The sequence below is a fragment of the Episyrphus balteatus genome, chromosome 3 (genome assembly GCF_945859705.1).
Source record: "Episyrphus balteatus chromosome 3, idEpiBalt1.1, whole genome shotgun sequence".
NCBI classification, from domain to species: Eukaryota; Metazoa; Arthropoda; class Insecta; order Diptera; family Syrphidae; genus Episyrphus; species Episyrphus balteatus.
Window position 1 is genome coordinate 21,688,469 of NC_079136.1, and position 13,099 is coordinate 21,701,567.

At 29.4% G+C, this 13,099-nt stretch overlaps 1 non-coding gene across 1 annotated transcript; it reads right to left on the bottom strand.

Moving 5' to 3' along the window:
• Positions 1 to 12,287: 12,287 nt before the first annotated feature.
• Positions 12,288 to 12,359, bottom strand: Trnac-gca (transfer RNA cysteine (anticodon GCA)). The gene has a single exon. It is a non-coding gene; the product is annotated as a tRNA-Cys (tRNA).
• Between the last annotated feature and the right edge of the window lie 740 nt (positions 12,360 to 13,099).

Sequence of the window (13,099 nt, forward strand, 5' to 3'; positions counted from 1 at the left end):
GAACTGATGCAACTTGGATGAAGCTTAATATACAACAACAACAAAAAAAGAACATAATTTTAGCTGCATCCTGTTCCTGCATGATGTGAGTTGTCAGAATGATTTTATTTGTTTGAAAAATTACTGTGAGTGTGACCGAGTGTCAGTTTTGGTTTTGATAAATAGTATCCATTTCGTTTAAGGACTATATAGCAGATCCTGAATCCAGAATCAGAGAACTAAACTTTTGAATGAATGTGTAGGGTAGAAATTTTTGAATGAAGGTGTGTTTTTCTTCGGTTTCATGTTTTAAGCTTAAACCAGACTAAGAATATTAAGTGAATGCTGTGGGGTGAAATTTGACTCAAAATTCGAAAATCAACCAAAATTTATAAATTATGTGTGGCACTATTGTGCAAAAAGACAAGAATTAGGGCTTCCAAAAAGAGGTTATGTTTCATAACAAAGCTTGTATACATTCAAGGATTTGTGTTACATCAATTGATTCGGTGCCCAAATCTATGAAAGGGACTCGAAGTTAGAAATGCATTAATTACCAAAAGTTTCACCGTTCGCCATTTTTTTGGTACACTTTTTTTTGAATTTAAATGTTCTTATTTCTAATATTTTCGAAAGAATGCATCCAAACTAACACGAAGAAAGTAGACAAAATCGATTGATGTGAGCTTAAGCTTCTACTTAGTTTGATAAGTTTAAAAACCTATAACATTTGGAAATACACTAGCCCAAAAAATTAAGGGAACAAAAAAAAATCGTAATTTCTTTAAGTGATTTTCGATAGGCTGTATCTCAGTAAAAAATGATCGTATCATGATAAAACAAAAAGCATGTGAAAGCTACATTCTTCTAGTTTTAGAAAATAATGAGTAAATAGCTAAATCGTTAGAATTGTTCACTTTTTGTTGTTTTAACTTTTCTCTTAAAAATGTGCCAAAATTTTTTGTGATAAAATGATTATTATTTTTAGAAAGTGTCTCTGGCCTTAAGTCACTTTTTGTTTTAAACTTCTACCATTTTTTTTAGCCCTTTCGAACCCAAGCTATGAAAATCAATATTAAAAAATGTTTTTTCGGTATTATCGTGTCACAAATATCACAACTAAGAAATATGAATAGCAAAAAGTTTTTTTTCCAAATTAATAAATAGCAAAATTAATGTGTTATTCTCATGTTGCATGTAAGTAACATGCACTGCCTATGACCACCAAAAAAAGTCGGACCACTGAGAAAATAACTTTTTATGAAACTATAATGTATGCTACTTCTTCTAAGCAAAAAAACAAAACACTTTGTTTATTAAAAATTTTTTTATCTTTTTTCCAAAATTATGACCATATATAAAAAAAATTGTGAATTTCAGTCCCATTTTCGATAAAAAAAAAAAAAATAAAGGTATGATTTTTGACTAACTTTTTGTTATAATCCAGTAACTAGGCATTATTATCTTTCAATTAAGCCATCGAAACCTAAAAAAAATGTTACGAATTTTTAAAAATATGTTATATGAGAGTAACGCTTTGTCAGAAAGGGTTAGACTGCAATATCATTCATCAAAGCAAAAACGATTCTTTTGACTTTGACTATCAATATCTCAATAACGGATCACTTTACAGAAAATTCAAGGAGACATTATTAAAAACGTCATTAAATTTTCTATAAAGAAATTAAATTAATTTTGGTAAAAAAGTGTTTTCTTACATTTGAGATCAATTTAGAAAACTATAAAAATAGGCATTTTTACGGGTTTTTAGAAAATGTACCGCTTTCTTATAACTATGGGTGATAAGATAAAACTGAGGCATAATTATTGAAGCTTAATATACTTTAAATTAATATGCAAAGTTTCAGATTTTTTCATCAAACAGTTTTTCTGTTAGGGTTTGAACTTTTGAGATGAAATAAAACACCACATTTTTACAGCTGTACCTAAATGACTTACTTCCAGTAAATTTTGTATGAGCAAAATCCAAGTCTTTTGAGTTTATTCGAACATTTTATTGAGAAATACCGTTTAAATTTTAAATGAACCAAAGAAAAATTAAAAAATAAAAAAAAAAAAAAAAGAAAAATATCAACAAATGGCACGATTTTTTTCAAAATTAAAAAAATATATTTAATACATACATTTTGCAATGCAATGCAATGCAGAAAATGATTTTTTAATGACAAATATTTTTATTTGTAATTTTATTTTCAATGCAAGTTTTTTTTAATTTGTAGCCAAATTTTTTGAATGCTTAATATTTTTGTTTGCAATACAAATTTTGATAGTGGACAGTTTAGTACTTGCATTATTTTTATTTGTTATGGAGGAAAATCTATTAAATAGAGGTTGTCTGTAAAGCCGGTTTACGGACGATGATTTTACGTGATAACGTCGTCAGAAAATAGGTTGTGTGCTTTTGTTTAAAACGAGTCAATTGAAGCGTTTACTTTTTTTTCAAACAATCATAATTTACAAAAAAAAGCTAAAAAAAAATACCTTTTTTATTTTCTCATTATATTAATTTTTTTATTTTAAAAGCTTACAAAAAAAAATTATGCACTTTTAAAGCCAAGTATTTCTTCTTAAGAATAAAACCATTTTTAAATTTTTACAATGCGCAAAAAGCATAAAAATAATTTATTGAAAACAATTATTTTCATCAAAAAAAGCAAAGAAAACGTGAATTTATATCTTCTCACGTCATTAATTCCATTTTTTTCCCTAACAACCTATTAAAAATTTTATATCATCTGAAAGCCTATTGTCTTAGCTCTAAATATATATATCGATCAGGTCTATGAGACATCTACAAAAAGAGCTAGAATTTTTTGAACTCGATCAAATTTCATTAAAAAAAAAGCAAAAAAAAAAAAAACATTTATTTTTATGTTCTCAGGCTACGTAATAAATATTGTTGTTTGACAACCTATAAAAAATATATACCATGTGAGAGCTTATTATTTCACCTTTCAAATGACGTATCAATCTCATTTCAAAGATGCCTACAAGAGAAGTTTGAATTTTTTAAAGTCAACCATGTCGAATTTCCAGACTGAGATTACAGTACTTCCCACACTGGTGGCTGTTCGGGGGGCAACAGATCTCCACTGGTGTTTTGAGGTTTTTCGCAAGTTTCTTGATTTAACATTGTGTAGCTTGTTAGTTAGTCTACCGTTATGTGTGATATACCAAATGAAAGGTAATTGTATCAGGATATTCATAAAAGTTTAATAAAATTTCTATCTTCTCTTGGTCAAAAGTTATAACCTGTTGAATTCTAAAATTTTATTTTACCGTTATCTCAAAATTGTGTTTACGAAAATGATTGAAACTTCGCACACATATAGTCATAGTCATGGTCTATCTTTACTGCATATACTTTATTCCTTTATCTATTAAAGAAAAAAAGATAAAAATAAAAAACATGTATGCATAAGGCCAAAACCTACATGTTCTATAAGTTTGAGATTTTTTGAACGCTCCAAAAAAAAAAGCAAAAAATCATAAATTACCCAAAAATTCATATTTTGAAACGGAAAGTGTTGGAAAAAAATCCGTATTTGACGCCTAATTTTTTTTCAATCATCTTTCACCTGGCATCTTTAGAATTGTCAAAAAAAATTTCCTTTAAACAAAATCATCATTTTGTCATAGCCCCAACACGTGTACAACATTCAAACAAAACGTTATAGCTTAGTTTTAAAATTTTTTAGAATTTTTCCTTAAATGCAGTTATTCTTAAATTAATCTCATCTATCTATAGCAAAAAAAAAACAATTCTCTACAACTTTGCGTTTAGATTTTAGCCCAAATTTCATCTTTCCGTTTTACCCCTGTTTACCCTATTAAGTGACGGAATTTTTAAAAATCCTACATTTGGATTAAGCTTTAGGTTATTGTCTTTCAAATAAGCTATAGAAGATTTTTGCATCTCTAAATAGTTTATTTTTAATTTTTAATTGAAATTTTTTGCCGCACTGCGAAAGTGCGAGAGTATAACGTTAGAAAATGGCGTCACTTTTTTGTGGTGGCTGCCATGGTTCATCGATTTATAAGACGTTATCACGTCAAAAAACATGAGTTTTTACAACCCTGGTACTCAATTTATTCTTGATCAAAGAATTGTAATATTTTTCCTATGATCCTTAAAAACTTTTTAAAAAATTGGTTAATATGAAAAACACTTCTGTTATTCGTATCGATTCGTATCTATTCTCAGAGAAGGATAAAAGGAATTCCCATTTTCACCCCAAATAAGTTTAAAGTTTTGTACATATTACCTCGTATTTATCTATTGTTCTAACAATGTAAATTCGTCATAATTTTTAGTTGTCTAACCAAATAAGTACCTATCATCATAACAGACAGATTACCATCAGTAGTATAGACAAATCAGACATAAAGTTTAAAAAAAACTTAACAAACTTTTAATTAGTTTGCAAACGACTTTATATCCAAATCAATGTTAGATCCATTAAGTTTTCCGTATCTCTTATAACTTTTTTGAAACCAAAACAAATATGAATTTACTATTACCCCAAAAATGAGGATAAGGAAAGTTGAGCACCCTCTCAGAATGGAAGAAAGTCTCATATTCAACATGTAATCCACATTTAATTAGGATAACACTCTACCATCATATGTGTCTTCCATATCAGTCAGTATCAGCTTTATAAAAATCCACACCACAGAAAATTTTGTTGTTTTGTTTATGTTTTTGAAATCGTATGTCATTAATAGAAATTGTTATTATTCGAGTCTGAAGAGTTTGGTGAACTTGTCACGTCGCCAACGTTGTGATTTTATGTGTCATCAACCAAATTTTGTTTAGTTTCAATTTGCGAGCAGTTTGCTGTCTTTGCAATTGAAATAATCCAATATTGCATCATTTGATGACTGGTATTGCATGGTTGATATAAAAGCTAGAAGCACCACGGTTACGTGTGCGTTGAATGAGGTATTTCATTTAATTTTGCTTTTGTGCGTTCAAGTTGGACATAAAGTTAAAGGGTATAGGTTAGGGTGTGTCACTTTTGTATGGCAGAAACAAAGTACTCTAATTTTGAAATGTAATAGTGGTCAAAAGTTGTATAAGGGTCTAAGGTATAATAATACCTATGTAAAATAAAATGCACGACTGGGGCCGCACGTACTTGCTCTTATGATAAAAGTAGCTTTCATGTCAAAGCTTTTTAAGAAAAATATTTTCAATTATTATACAGGGTGTCCCACGGTCACCGCCCCAAATGAAAACCATGAATTCCTGAGGTCATTTTAAGTCGAAAAACTTAAGAGGTAATTTTCTCGTTTTCGTCCCGTTTTCGAGTTACCACGGTTTTTATGATTTTTGCTCTCTTGTCCTTTAACTGGCCTTATCTTTGCCAAACTACGTTTAATTCGAAATATTTTTTTTACAACCAATCAAGAATTTATTACAGTTTTAGTTTGTCTCAAAACATTTTTTTCTGCGGACAACCGTTTCTCCACAATTTTGCATCAAACTCGATTTTCTTCGTTTTTTAAGTTGTTTTTACACTTTCATATCATTTTAGTCAAAAAAACACGTTAATGAGTATTAATTTTTTGTGCTTTTTATTAAAGCCCACTTTATTTTCATAAAAAAAGTAAGTTTTATTTCATAAAAAAGGCTACTGAAAGTAATTTAAAAAAAAAATAAACAAACTGAGTGAATTCAAAAAAAAATAATTTTTAAATAAAAAATTAATTTAAATGAATTAAAAACTTTTTCTGAGCTATGGTGGTTAAGAAAAGAACAAATAGATAAAGCTCATGGTTTTCATTTGGGGCGGTGACTGTGGGACACCCTGTATATATGTATATTTGATTTTTTTGACTATTTTCATAAGAAATGCAAAAATATGTACATTTTTTGTATGGTATTTCTTACGCTATTAGCTATATTAAAATCACTTAAAGCATTATGTATGTCAGATTTAGTCTAAGTAAATCGTTAGACCCGTTTTCGAGAAAATTGTAATAACTTATTATTAACGATGAACGGGAAGAGCCGACATCAAGGATTAAAAAAAAAAAATAATAATATCATATTTCCATTATCCGTATTTTTTGAAAAAAAAAACTAAAAATGCAGTTATGTTAGATTTTCATATAACATTACGTGTGTAAAATTTAATCGAAATCGAAAAACTAAAAACACAGTTATGTTAGAACTACATACAGCACTACGTGTGTTAAATTTAATCAAAATCGTTAGAGCCGTTTTCGAGAAAATTGCAATAACTCCAAAATTTTGTATGAGAGGTATACTTTCTAAGCGAGATATTAAAAAACAAAAAAAAACCAACCTCGGAAATTACGAAAAAATCATCTGTACCAAATTTCAAGAAAATCCGCCCACCCGTTTAGCCTGCAGCTTCATGTACAGCTTTTTTTGACGACGCACAGACCGACGGACGTCATGACGAAAACCACTTTTTCGGACTTCTCCATCATCGTAATGTTAGTTTTGATTAAAACCTCGAATTATTTTTTTGACACGAAACCAATACTTGCCCTATTGAGCAAGTAAAAATATTATAATATCATTCGTCTTTGGCTCGCTTAAATCGGTTGAAGTTGTTAAGAAAAAAAGGATTTTATACGAAAAAACGATTTTTTTTCCTTCGCTTATTATTTCGCATCTTCTTTACTACAAATATTTAACATATTTTTTTTTTGTATCCAAACGGCGCAGTTAAAAAAAACATATACCTACATATTTCAAAAATCTAAAAAAATCCAAATTTCTTCGATTTCTTCCTGTATTTTGAGCAAACCAAAGATATTAATAAAAATGAAAATTGTAAACGCAGAATTTAATTTAAATAAGCAGAGCAACTTTTAAAAGCTATTACATTTGAAAATTCCATAGTTTAGCATTTTGACACACCCTAGTATAGGTATTGGTATATTTTTCCGTTTTTGTATTTGTTTTGTTTCGAACTATTAAACAAGATTTATACCGGATATCCTTCGAAAAGTCTAGTTACTTTCATTCTGGGTTTAACATCTTCTTGGGCATAAAAAATAAAATAAAACAAAAGATACAAAACCAACAAAAAAGAAACATCAGTTAAAACAAAACTATTTAATAAAATACATTTTAAAGAAAATGTTCGGCAAGAGATTTTGCAAACAAGAATTTTCCACGAAAATATATTTCATCTTCATTACCTAAGGTTGAGTCGTTTTAATGGGAATTGCAATGTACCAAGAATAGCCAATTCATGGATAAGAATTCAAGTAGAAGAAGTGTGTTTACATTTCAAGGAGTATCCCACTTTTCCTGTTATTTCTATCCAAATGGTGTGTGTCTTTTTGTGTTCCTATTGGAAAAGTTATGTTATACTTTTCCTATTTATAGAGATATGTTGCACCCAGAGGAAGTTACCATAACACTTAATCCTTTTTGAATTTATTGTGGATATGCAGGTGAAACTATTGGCTGGCTGTCCTTGTTTTGAATGAGATAAAAGGACCAACTCAAACTACACACTGAAAAGTTTTTCTTTAGCAAATATGTAAAAATAAACTTTTGGGGTTCTAAGGAATACAAAAATTATATTTCTATATCTAGCATTTGGTTTTGGATGCTAATGTTTTTAAAATTATTGATTGATAGAATAATTAAATCATACGAGGAAAAGGTGAAAGTATCGGATATCAGATTGGGATTTTCATCGGAAACCGGATGAAAAAGTAAAAATCCATTATAAACGCGTTACGTTCAAGCGCCCATGACTGTACAATAATATTTTATTTTAATTTTAGTACAACTACTGAGGGCAGTGGTGAATTTTACAAATCAAAAGCTGATTTCGTTCCAAATACGAAATGTATTAAATTTTTTATTAAAATTTAATCTTTTTATATTAGGTAATTTCAAATAACAATTTTATTAAATGATAATACAAAAATATACCAAATGTATTTAAAGTTAATAAAATGTATTATTTTCCTAAATTCACTACTGAAAATAAATATTAATCATAAATAATATAATAATGGTGATATTATTGTCTCTATTTTTTCTGTTTCACAAACTGTGGCATGTAAAATCTTACTGCCGATCAATATTCATCTGCAATGTATGCATTTTACTTCGAAAAAACACAAAGCGCTTTCAAATTAGTACCTACAAATTTACAATTTTTGATTTGAATAGTTTTTAAAAAAGGTAGCTCAAACAATTCCCATGGGAAAGACAACATTTTTAATAAATTTCGTAATTGTAACTTGTATACCATTGATTTTATCGGACTTATCGCGGATTTTCCTTATTTCCCAAAAAAACATGCTTTCACCTAAAATATTTTTAAGGACTACTAAGATTCTTGGTTTCTCTTATTAAATGAAACATTTTTACCAATTTTCATTGGTGTAACAATTTTTTCCCAGTTTTTGTGGTACTAATTCGGAATTCAATCATTTCTTAAAAAAAAAAAAACACCCTTTCACTCAATATTATTTGTACACTTTATAGATTCCTAATTCCTATACCAAAAAAAACTTTTTCACCAAGTTTAAAAAATCAATAAAATATAAGTCAGCTGTTATGATACCATTCTCACACACAACTCAACACACCAAAAAAACACCCTTTCACCCAAAAAAATTTTTAAAATTTTATGAATCCTTTGTCCCTGCTTTATCTAAAACCATCATCCCGAATTTTGTGAGTGTAGCATGTTTTTCACATGGGTTTCGGTTATATTTTACCTGTTAAAGTCAAAAAACAAGCATCCTTGTTTTTAATCAGCAATAACTTTTCTTAGCGCAATCGTATTGACTTTATTTTTATGTCATTAGATTCAGCATCAAAAAATACCTTGAAAACATGTGTCATATGATAATATTCGACAGCCAATTTGTTCAATATTTTGTTTACCTTCACCCCCTCAATCTTGTCCGCGAAAATACACCTTGTCCTGGTTCTTATCCCAAAAGCATACTTTTTGCCAAGTTTCATGAGTGTAACAATTTTTTTTTTTAATGCCTATTTTACCTGTACTATTATGTATTTTAACTAAAACAAAGATACGATTAGCTCTTAAACGGTTAAAGCAGTCAATTTAATTCCAAAGAATTTTTTATAGGACGTTTAAGCCCCTACAAGAATATATCTTGTTTATTTGAAAATAATGAATTTTCAGTGAATTTTGAAAAGTAAAAACTGTTTTTATATTTTTTTTTAAATTTGACCTCGAATATCTTTAGAATGGTTAGATTAATGAAAAAAGTTAATAACACCCTTTTTTGTGGAACAATCTATTTCCTACAAAAATATGTCTTGCGCGTTTGATTATTATAATTTTTCAATTTGTTACAAAATTAAGAACAAAAAACGAATTTTTAAAGATTTTCTTGATTTTTGGACCTCAAATATCTATTAAACGGTTAGATAAACGAAAAAAGTATTCAGGGCCTTTTTTGTAGAGCGTTCAATTTCCTACAAGAATATGTAAAGAAAATTGCTAAAAAGTCGATTTAAAAAATAATGATTTTTTTTAAGTAGAAGCTTGATGTAAAAATGGAAAATTGCGAAGCGGAGGACCTTCCCATTAATATTAAGAGCTCATATTTGGTGTGTATATTCTAGAGGTGTCTAGCAATCGATTTTTCGGAGTACCAAATCAAAAAAAAAGAATTTCGATTTTTTTTTGACCCACCCTAATGTAGTATATGTTTAAGAAGTTTAAATTAGAAGTCGTTCATTCATATATAGGTTCCACACTTATGCTAGTTAGTTTCTTCAAAAATCTTGATTTTCATGTCTTTATTTTTCGTACCATCACCAAAAACACCAAAAACGTATAAAAAAGCCAAGCCACCGGTAGGTACCTATATCGTTTTGATTTTTATGCTATAACTTTAAACAAATCAAAATACAAACTGGAAATGTGCAAGATTTGGTTTAAATTGTAAGGCAAGACTAAAAGGTGGTCTTTAACTTCTGCATCCAAACAGAGACTATTTTCTCCTCTAAAAATGGATAGGGGCAAAACGTTTTGTTGAAACACCCCCGCCGCAGTTACATCTAAAACTTTAAGAACAACGACTATAAAATTGTTAAAACAACGAACAAAAAAAAAGGTTTAGAATTCTGATAATGCGGAAAACAAAATTTTTGTCACGTCTTCTATAAGTTATGATAACATTTTGAATATTTTAATACTAAAAGAATTTAATCTTTACACTGTCACACCGACCAACTCACCAATAAAGATGATAATGGTGACAACGACAACACGTGAACCTGAAAGTGGTTCAGGCTGAACGGGAAAAATAACGCTGTTGTCTGGTTGAACTTTATATAAAAAGGCTCAAGGACTAATATTAAAGGGTAGAAGAAGATTGTTGGAGCATTTTAGCTTCAGTTGGAATGAGATGAAATCTTTGTGATTTTTTTTTTTTTTCTTTATCGATTGGGGACACAACCGACGACGACAGTAGAATCAGAATAGCTGGCGAAAAAAGATTGAATTAATTTTATCACGAAAAAAAAGTAAAAAGGGACAATATAGACCTTTTGGTCGAATAAAAAAAAAATTCAATTTTAAAATTAATAAATTCATGATATTAAATTTTATTAGGTTAGGATCACTGAGGCAGAAAATGGGTTAGGTAAAAAATCAGGTAGCTAAAATAAAGGATTTTTTTTTGGTGTACTGTGTTTTTTTTTTTTTTTTATTTAAATTTTGTAAATGTATTAAATTTTAAAATTTGTTTAAGGGGAGAAATCCCTCCGGACGACACCTTTTTCACTATTTTTTTATGAAAAACTGAAAGCACTTATTGAAATTTGGAAAAAGACAAGATATTACTGACATTATCAAGAATTGAAAAAAATTTTTTGAAATGAAAAAATAACAAAATGGCGGCTCTGGAGCCTTTCAAAGTTGACGCCTCTAGTTTACGCCGTGCAATGCACAGGTCCAGGAAATCATCTTAAATCAAAAAGGAAATTTTTTTCCGTTAGATGATATTTATTTTTTTTAAATGAAAAAAAAAAAAATTAGAAATCAAAAAAACGAAAAAAAACCATGTTTTTTTTACAAAGAAGTAGTTAAATAAGTTAAGGAGTAATTTGCTTCAAATTTCAAGTCGATAGCTTCATTAGTTTTTGAGTTACATTGCACGGCGCGGAAAAAAACTAGTTTCGAAAAAAATGCGTTTAAAGTTTTCGTTTTCGTACTATGGTAGGTTCGGAGCGCATTGGTTTCGGGAGGCTTAATTTAAGGCTTCATTTAAGGCTATAAGACCACTGAAAATAGTTTTTTCGGTTGGTAAATAAATTTATTACGCAAAAAAAAAATAATGCAAAAATAAAAAATTCCGGAGGGATTTCCCCTCTTAACTAAATTCCACTATGAAATGAGAGCGGTATCTCCGTAAAATTTGGTATAAATCATTGTTATCGAATTGTTGAGGAGTGATGAATTATTTATAGAAAAAATTCAAAAATGCATCGAAGACTACCTCCCAATACCTCTTGAAAGAATATACAATAGAAGTAGGTACGTACACGTTTGGATCCAAAATAGTAAACTTAATCGGATAGGACTCTCTTTTGCATCAGGTGCTCGCAAAAGGAAATTCGTAATTTCCGTATGGCTTAAAAGTGACACTTAATTATATTTTCATATAAATGGTTTTAAAAGCCCAACTCTCGAATCCACGGAGACTATATAACTACCTTTTCTATAAGTTAATGGGACTATGTAAGTATTTACCCATCAGGTAATAGAAAGTTACAGATGCTTTGCGTGTGCATGGTTGGGATGCTACTCAACTCATGCAGTGTTGGGTTGGGTTATTTACCATCAAACAACTTCCTACTTCCTTTAACCACTCTGTCGAAAGAAAAAGGGTCTTGGCAAAACCTGTACAAAATTAGCTGCAACTTTTTTGTTTTATTTTTGTTGCTGAAGGTTGTCCTTGATATGCATGTCTGTGTATAATTTCATGAAACAGTGTCATTTTGTTAACCATTATAATCCTATTTTAATGTTATGTCTACGAGATTCCTCTTTGCGTGCAGTTTGTTTATAGGAAAATTTTGTTATAGAATTTTCCAAACAGATGGTGTAAATGTTGGAAAGGGTTAATTTTGGAATTGTTCCTCTAAAATCATTATAAAATTCGAAAAATGGAAGTTTTTTGACAAGCGAAGGAAAGCAAGAGTTACTTGGGTCCAGTTTTTTTTTAAATTCTTCATGGATATTTCTACATGCACTGAATTGGTTATTGTTATTTTCAAAAAATAAAAACAAAATATTGATAGGGGACACCCGGGTTTGAACCGGGGACCTCTCGATCTGCAGTCGAATGCTCTACCACTGAGCTATATCCCCTGTTATTCAATCCTATTCATGCTCAAAAATTGTCATTGGTGCTTATACTGATTTGAGTGATGTAAAAAAAAAATCAATTAACAATAATGTGTATATATCATCCTTATCAGAACATTAATGATAAGCTCAAGTTACAGTTATCTAATTGTACCAATAGGTAAGTCTTGTCTCTGAGATTTAATTGCTTTGGAGATACACATTTCAGTTTCTGAATTTAATTTAACTTCTAACCAAAAAAATTTTTTAAACAAAGTCACAGCAATTATCACAAAATCAACTTTTTTTAATGTAACAAAATCAGGGCTGGTTTACATCTGCTTGCTCTTAGAATTCTGCTTGCTCTTAACAATTCTTCTCATTTTTATAAACTCAAGTTTAAAGAAACATTTAAGAACATCTATGTAAACATTTTTAAGAAATATTTTTTACTTGCTCTATAGGGCAAGTATTTCGTGTAGAAAAAAAATTCGAGGTTTTAATCAATACCGACATTACGATGATGGAGAAGATCAAAAAAGTGGTTTTCGTCATGCCGTCCGTCGCGTCGGTCTGTGCGTCTGTGCGTATGTGCGTCTGTGCGTCCATCTGTACATCGAGCTAGGGCCTAAGCGGATGGACGGATTTGCTTGAAACTTGGTACACACGATTTTTACGTAATTAACTAGACTAGTTTTTTTTATTTTTCTAATATCTCCTTTTAAACGCATATCTCCCATATAAAGTTTTCGAGGTATTGCAAA